At 41.6% G+C, this 8,832-nt stretch overlaps 1 pseudogene; it reads left to right on the forward strand.

Annotated features, from left to right (window-relative positions):
• The first annotated feature begins 489 nt into the window (after positions 1-489).
• Positions 490-1,657, forward strand: LOC138817119 (histone deacetylase complex subunit SAP18 pseudogene; annotated as a pseudogene).
• Positions 1,658-8,832: the final 7,175 nt, after the last annotated feature.

Raw genomic sequence — 8,832 nt, forward strand, 5'->3', positions numbered from 1 at the left:
TTGATTGAATCAAGGCTTCAATGTATTCAATAAACTAAATTAGGCTGAATTTTTCTATATATGGTCTAGTTGAATATTTAAGCTTTTTTATTCATATTTGTTGGGTTTCAGCTCTGGATGTACATTTCTTCATGGAAATTTTTTTCATGGAAAAAAATTTTAAGGAGAAGCAAAAGGAGAGAGACATAATGTATGATCGTTTTAAAATATGTGGGGCTAGGGATGTGGCTCAGTGAATGATCACTTGCTGATTGTGTGTGAGGTCCTGGGTTCAAACCCCAGCCCCACAAAATAGAAATAATTAAATGCATCCACACAAATTTTTTGACACTTTCCTATAAGAGGTGCACACTAATTTCCCTCTCCTTGACTATGACCTCCGTCTTGGATCGTCCACTCTCAAAGGAGTTGGCTGCCATGTTGTAAGGACACTTGAGCCTCCTGCGAAGCATGCCAGAGGGTAAGGACTGAGGCCTTCTACCTACAGCCATGTGCGTACAACATCATTTAAGTGAGCTTCTGGTCCCAGGTGAGCGGTCAGATGAGTGCAGTCCCACCCGACATTTTGACCTCTTGAGAGACTGAGAGCTAACAAGCATCCAGAAAAGCCATTTCCAAAGTCTTGACCCACAGAAGCTACATAAACCAAATGTGTGTAAGCTGCTGTGTGAGTAATTTGTCTTTATGGGCAACTCTTCCATCGGCCAGCACCCTACTTCTTCCACAAGTAGAACTGTCTTTCTCTAACCCTTGATCTCAATATGGCAACTCTTCCCTTCCTCTAGGTTTTGGTCAGTGTGTTCCATTTCCGGTTGCTGCTGTCACAAATTATCACAAACTCAGTGACTTCGCACACAAGGTTATCACCTTACAGTTCTGGAGGTCCGACATCCAAAATGGTATCCTTGGGGCTAAACTGAAGGTGCTGGCAAGGCTATTTCTATCTGGAGGCCCCAGAAATCATGTTTTCTTGACTTTTCAAGCTTCTAGAGGACGCCTACATTCCTTTGAGTGTGGCCCCTCCCATCTTCAAAGCCAGGTCACTCCAGCCTCTGCTTCTATGGCCACATCATCATCATCACCATCTCTGACAATGCTTCCAGTTCTCTTGCCTCCTTCTCTAATTAGTTGTACAAAAAAAAAAAAGGGTTTGGAGGCTCAAGCCTGCTGGGGTCGGAGGTCACGGCGATCAGCTCCCAGGCCGAAGAAGGAAGATGGCGTTACCCAGGAGGAGATCAAGAAGGAGCCTGAGAAGCCAATCGATCGTGAGAAGACTTGCCCGCTGCTGCTGCGGGTGTTCACCACCAACCACGGCCGCCACCACCGCATGGACGAGTTCTCCCACGGAAACGTGCCGTCCAGCGAGCTGCAGATCTACACCTGGGTGGATGCAACCTTGAAAGAACTGACTAGTTTAGTAAAAGAAGTCTACCCAGAAGCTAGAAAGAAGGGTACACACTTCAATTTTGCAATTGTTTTTATGGATCTTAAAAGAGCACCATGTCTGGCAGAAAGGGGACAGACGACTCCTTGACACTTCAGTCGCAGAAGTTCCAGATAGGCGATTATTTAGACATAGCCATTACCCCTCCCAACCGAGCACCGCCTCCTTCAGGCCGGATGAGACCTTACTAAATCCTATTTACTTTCTCCAATTTATTTTTCAGCCACTTATGTAAAATAAGATACTTAGATACTTCTTCCTCCCCTGATTTTTGCCATGAAGCCTTTAAATTCTGAAAATTTTTAACACAACTATTTAGGAGTTAGATTTGGATGTACTATAGTATGAATATTATTAGAAAGTCCACGTTTCAAGCCCTTCTGTAAAATATGAAGAAAAGTACTCTTAGCATTCCGTGTGAAACTGTATTGTGAAATATATGTGTGCAATCAAAAATAAAAGGGTTTGTTTTGACACGTCCATATTTATACACAATGTACCTTGATCAGATACAACTCTTCCATCACTACCCCCCCAAGCCCCCTCCAAACCAATCTCGAGGAACCAAGTTCCATTTTCACACTTATAAAGTATTTTGATCATATGTACCCTCCCTTCACCCTCCCTGACCACTAGTACCTACATCCCAAACAGGACCTGCTTTACACTTCCTGTCATTTATTTTTCAAGCGTAAGGTAATGGTTCAAAGGAGTTTCACCATGGTATTTCATACATGCATACACAATACTTCAATACCATTGACTACTTACTCTTACTTTCCCTCCCACATTCAACAGCTTTCAATGAGTTTAATTTACTATCTTCATTCACAGATGCAATTTAGTAGCGTTCAACTCCAGCACTCTCTTTTTTCCACCGCCCCCGCTTTGGATTCCCTCTAACAGCCTCATGATTACAAATATGTTTCATGTATACATATGTATGTATGCATGTGTATACGGTCCCAGGTGTGTTTATATATATATATATATATATATATATATATATATATCTTTTAGGTCTTGCATCAAGTGATGCCTTGCTGCCTAGCAAGCATGAGACCCTGAATTCAAGTCCCACTCATTATAACTCATTATAAAGTGAGCATATTTGTGTGTTCAATTTAAAGAACCTTTGTGGAGGAGTGTTGAGCCTGAAGTCTGGGTAATAGGATTAACAAATGTGACAATAGTGACATCTAGTGGCAACCTTTGATAAAGCACCTTCCCAATATTACCAAGAAAACTGCAGAGGAAGAAGGCCATATTCATTATTTATTAAACATTTACTGTTGACCAATACCAAGTCAGGTCAGAGATCTTCATCACATGCCCCTCAGCCAAGCCCCACATACAAAGTAGGTAAAGAAAATGATTCTGGCTGCTTTGCTCTAAGACAAAATACATAAAATGCTAGGATCTAGGAAAGAAATAGTAAAGAAAGAATATGGTCCATACCACCAAGCTTGCAGGACTGAGACAACCAACAAACTCCTTTTAGTGTGTTTGCACCAAGTTTTAGTGTTTTGTTGAACAATATTTGCATTACAATGGACATGCTGATGGTAGAAACCATAGATTGTTTAACTGGAGAGCCCCACACACACTTGGTTCCTCTCTAGGAACCACCTGAATTCTTCTGCCTCTTTTTTGGAAGAGATCTCAAATGAGCCCCTCCTGACAATTGTTCTTGAGAACACATGACAAAGCCCATGAGGTCAGGGACCATAGCTTATTTACAGCTTTATCTGCTGCATCTAGAACAGTATCGAGTGATTAGAAAACACTCAATAAATGGTGATTGATTGTTCAACCCTAGGAATATCGCTTGACAGGTGGCAAGTACTCTCATGTGGTGTTTAGAATAGGTGGTATAGCTGATGCGTAATGGTGGAGATGGGCTCGTGGTGGGTGGGTGGGTAGGTAAATGGTTAGGTAGACAGGTGGGTGCATGGATGGGCATAGTGGTGCCCATCCATGAGTGTGTAAATGAATAGTGAACAGGAGTGAATGGATAATAAGGTTGATATATGTGTAGGTGGATGATTTATAAGATTGAGGGTTAGGGGGTTGTAGCACAGTGGTAGAGTTCTTGTTTAACATGGACAAGGTCCTGGGTTCAATCTAGGGAAAAAAATCATTTGGTTAGATCACTATGGAATTAAGACAAACTAAGTCTAGGTATTGGAAATGTCATCTCCAGGCCCCCATAATTGGTGCTATCCAGGAGCTTGCTAGAATACAGATTCTCAGGTGGCAACCCAGACCTACTGCAGCAAAATGTATATTTTCACAAGATCCTCAGACACTTCAGACACATCACAGTTCAAATAGCCTTACACTAAGGTATGTGGATATAATGTACTATAAATATAATATAAATGTAAATATATAATTAACATAATTATGTATTTGTAATGTGCAATTCTTTATAGCCTACAATTATTTGTACCATATAATTATTTGTAACATATAATTATTTACAATAACATCAAATAATCACACAATTTTATAAACTAAAAAAGATAAACATTCACATTACCATTGTTACATTTTCAGTTGCTTGCCATACATCCATCCTAATTTCACTTATATGCCCAAAGCAACAGCCTGGCAGACCACTTGACACAGTCCAAATATTTAGTACAAGACAATGCTTGATAACAATCAATGGGAATCTTAAAGAGCTCTGGCATATTGTGGAAAGAATATTAATGAGCACAATCTCTGACAAGAAAATTGGTAATCATATCAAAACACGATCTTTGATCAAGTCCAATTACCTGTAAGAATTTATCTTAAGGAAGTGATTAAGCGCATAAACAAAGACTTAGCACAGACAAGAAAAAGGAATTAACTTTTCCATGGATTAAAGATTCAGTGGAGTAAAATAAATTACATATATTCAAACAATACAAAACTTAGCAAGAAAATCAGGTATTGATTTTAAAAAACAATACTTATCACCAGCCAGTAGGTTGATCAAGCAAGATTCATGCATTACACTACAATTAAAAAACAAAACAAACATGAAAAAAAAAAACTCTATTTGTTTCTTATGAGAGTGGAGAAGGTATGACTATTTTCTTTGCCTGAATGAAAATCAGAGCAAGTTCATGGGGCATCGGAGTCCTCTTCTATATGAAAAGTACTACAGATGCTCCTGGTCATTGAAAAGAAAATCTGAACTTAGTGCTAAATAGTCCAGCTCTATATATTAATTAACATGCCAATCTTCATTCAAAGTTCAGCTTTCTGCTCCTCCTTCACTTGTTGTTACCACAGCCTGCAGGGCTAGCTCTTAAAGGAAAGGTAGGAATTAACCAACCCTGAAGAATGGAGAGAGAGGAGTCCAGATGGAAGGAACAATCTAAAGAAGGATTCTATGAGATAATGCATGCAAAGGACTATGCACTGTGTCTGGGGTATAGAAAGAGCCTATAAAAGGCTGGAGGCATGGTTCAGCAGTAGAGCACCTGCCTGAATCCAACCAGTACTGCCAGAGGAAAGAAAGAAAAAAGCAAAAAAGGGAAGAAAAGGAGGAAGGAAGGGACGGAGGGAAGGAAGGAAGGAAGGAAGGAAGGAAGGAAGGAAGGAAGGAAGGAAGGAAGGAAGGAAGGAAGGAAGGAAGGGAGGGAGGGAGGGAGGGAGGGAGGGAGGGAAGGGCTGTGTTGTGCCTACACGTATCTGAATGAATCCTGGGTAACAGGCCTTCTGGGCAATTTGAGTAATTTAAGTTCTGGCCTCTAGACTGGGATAAAAGCATAAAGATTTCCACATATATTAAAGAGGACATTCATGGTGGATATCTTTTTTTTTTTTTAATGGCCTGAACTCTGGGCCTGGGCACAGTCCCTCAGCATTTCAGCTCAAGGCTACTGCTCTACCACTTGAGCCACAGTGCCACTTCCAGCTTTTTCTGTTTATGTGGTGCTGAGGAATTGAACCCAGGGCCTCATGCATACAAGGCAAGTGCTCTACCACTGAGCCACCTTCCCAGCCCTGGATATCAAAGTGAGATGAGCAAAGTGCAGAACCATGTGTTCAGAATACTATCACTTGCTTAAGAAGCAAAAATAGTCTACACTCGGAGATTGTCTCTAGAAAGTTCCAGAGAATCTGATAACAGCTATTCCCAGGAAAAGGAACTTTATAGTCAGGCGTGACAGGTAGAGTGAATTATAACTGTATACATATGGATATCTTTTTTGTTGTTGTTGTTGTTGTTGTGGGGCTTTAACTCTAGGCCTGGGCACTGTCCCTTAGCTCTTCAGCTCAAGGCTACTGCTCTACCACTTGAGCCACAGCGCCACTTCCAGCTTTTTCTGTTTATGTGGTGCTGGGGAATCGGACCCAGGGCCTAATGCATGCGAGGCAAGCGTTCTACCACTGAGCCACCTTCCCAGCCCCTAACTTAGGTATCTTTTGATGGAGATGGGCGAAATGTCATGAGGAGGGAGGGAGGGGAGAAGGGAGAGAGGCACAGCTTGTTTTCCGCTCTTCTCATTCCATTGGTGGCTCCAGCGTGGCTTCTAGGAAAGCCTTTTTACTCTTCTCTGCTGCTCCTCGATCATCTTTGCCCAAAGCCTGTAGAAACATCCAAGACACACCCTGTCCACTAGGAGAACATTTTAGAACTTGCCTAGGCATAGAAAGTGCTGGTTATCCACCCAGCTGGGAAGCATAAAGTAGCTATAATAATCACATTCTATTTCTTCTCGAGGAACAAAACACGTTCTTTCCCAAGAAACTAGAGGTTCCTGTGCCTTCAAAGACGAGGCTTTACCAATGAGGAGTACCACAAGAGAGGAGAGAGCTATCAATAACCCAGATTATTTAACATGTCTCTGCTTACCACGTGAAGTGTTACAGAAACCGGAGAAACTGTCATTGAATAAATATCTAATGAAGTAAAAATTACATTCTCTGCCAACATGCACACAGCTGTGGTTTCGTGCAAATTACATTGTATGTGTCTTATTCCATTTCGTACTCAATTGGGAGACTTTTAGCATATGTATGAGCTCAAGATTAATGGAGAAATGTATGTTGCATTCGTTTTGTCAAATAAAACCATTCATCAAAAAGTTAAACTACCTCTTTATTCTTTCAAGCAGCTTTCTTGTTCTATCTAAATTATAGCATATATAGAATTATTTTTTAACTTCAATGGCTCAGCTAATGGAAGGGGAGGCGCTAGAGGAAGCAAGTTATGTGTGATTGGCAAATAAAAGTAGCTGGGATGGTTCTCGAAGGCCCTTTGCTTGTTTGGTTCTCAGTTGTGTTTGCTGAATAGAGGGTATGGTCACACTTCTCATCCAGTCCAGCCCACTGATATTCCACATGGCAATGTAGTCACAGCTTTCCCTAATGAAGGTACTAACAACACACCTGCCAGTTCCTCAGCATCTAGATGACGGGTAATAGATAGGATTGCAATATTTGTTTCAGGAACATGAAAAATTTTGATGTCAAGACTAACAATGTCTCTCTATATATATACACACACACACACACCTTTGGCTAACCTGAAATATAATAACTAGGTACTAATTTAAAAAAACTTGAAGCCAGGTAGCTCACATCTGTAATTCTAGCTACTCGGGAGGCTAAGATCTGAGGATTGAGGTTCAAAGCCAACCAGGACAAAAAAAAGTCCATGAGACTCTTACCTATAATTAACCACCAAAAAGCTGGAAATAAAGCTGTGGCTCAAGTGGTAGAACTCCAGCCTTGAGTGAAAAAGCTAAAGGAGACCTGGACATTGGTGGCTCACACCTGTAATCCTAGCTACTCTAAAGGCTGAGAACTGAGGATTGTGGTTCAAAGCCAGCTCGGGCAGAAAAGAGATTCTCATCACCTGTAAACCACTCAAAAGCCAGTAGTAGAGATGCGGCTCAAGTGGTAGAGTACTAGCCTTGAGCAAAAAAGGGACATTGCCCAGGCCCTGAGTTCAAGCTCCCAGACCGGCATTTAAAATGTTAAGGGAAAGCATGAAGCCCTGAGTTCAGGACTGGCACACACACGTGCACACACACACTCACACACACACAGAGTGAGAACGAGAGAGAGAGAGAGAGAGAGAGAGAGAGAGAGAGAGAGAGACCTTGACTGGGAATGTAGCTCAGTGGTAGAGCACTTGCCTAGGTTGAATTACCAACACCAAAAGCAAACAAACTAAAATTTAAAGCAGTTTCTGAGAAACTACAGCGTCCATGGGTATCCACCAAAATCTTATTCAAAATTTCATACTCTCTCAAATTCAACTTCTTTCCTGAAGCCTAGTGCCCTGCCCTGAGCAGTCTGCACAGATGCCCGAAGCAGACACCGGGCTCCTGGGTTCCTTCCTTGCATACTTCAGCGTGAAGATGAAGGCTGGGCCTGCTTCATCCAAGTGTTTCCATAACTATTCAGTATCTAGTAGATAGAGTGGCTGGGTAGTTAAATCTATTGCTTATTAATATGTCTGCATTAGGGCTAGGAATATGGCTGAGTGGTAGAGGGCTTGCCTTGCATGCATGAAGCCCTGGGTTCAGCTCCTCAGTATCACATACACAGAAAAAAAGCCAGAAGCGGTGCTGTGGCTCAAGTGGTAGAGTGCTAGCCTTGAGCAAAAGAAGCTCAGGGACAGCGCCCAGACCCTGAGTTCAAGCCCCAAGACTGGCAAAAAAAAAAAAAAAAAAAAAAAAGAAGAGAGAGTTTTTGCACTAATTAAATAACATATCCAGAATGATGGCCCTGCTTGGTTTTTAGTTTGGGGGATTTTGTTTATGTTGTTTTGGTGAGTTTTTGGTTTGGTGTGTGAAGGATCTTGGCTGTGTAATCAGGCTGGCCTCAAACTTGTGGTAGTCTTCCTACCTCTGCCTCCAGAATTCTGGAATGATCAGTGTACACCTCCACATTTGGGGCTCTGCTTATTTACAAGAGAGAAAAAAGTGAGGGTGTATGTGTACAAGAGAGAAAAAAGTGAAGGTGTGTGTGTATGTGTGTGTGCTTACATGCATGCATGTGTATATGAAATGAAATATATATATATATATATATATATATATATATATATATATATACACACACACTCTTTTTTTTTTTGTCAGTCGTGGGGCTTGAACTCTGGGCTTGAGCGCTGTCCCTCAGCTCTTCAGCTCAAGGCTAGCACTCTACCACTTGAGCCACAGCACCACTTCGGTTTTCTAGTGATTTATTGGGGATAAAGAGTTTCAGGGACTTTCCTGCCCGGGCTGGCTTTGAACTGAAATCCTCAGATCTCAGCCTCCTGAGTAGCTAGAATTACAGGTGTGAGCCATCGGTGCCCGGCATAAATATTTTTATTTGTGCCTCTACTGGTCACTGTCCCCAAGCTTTTTCACTCAAAGTTGGCACTCTATCAC

Source organism: Dipodomys merriami, unplaced genomic scaffold (assembly GCF_024711535.1).
Source record: "Dipodomys merriami isolate MVZ:Mamm:240054 unplaced genomic scaffold, mDipMer1.0.p SCAF_7, whole genome shotgun sequence".
In the NCBI taxonomy this organism is placed as follows: Eukaryota; Metazoa; Chordata; class Mammalia; order Rodentia; family Heteromyidae; genus Dipodomys; species Dipodomys merriami.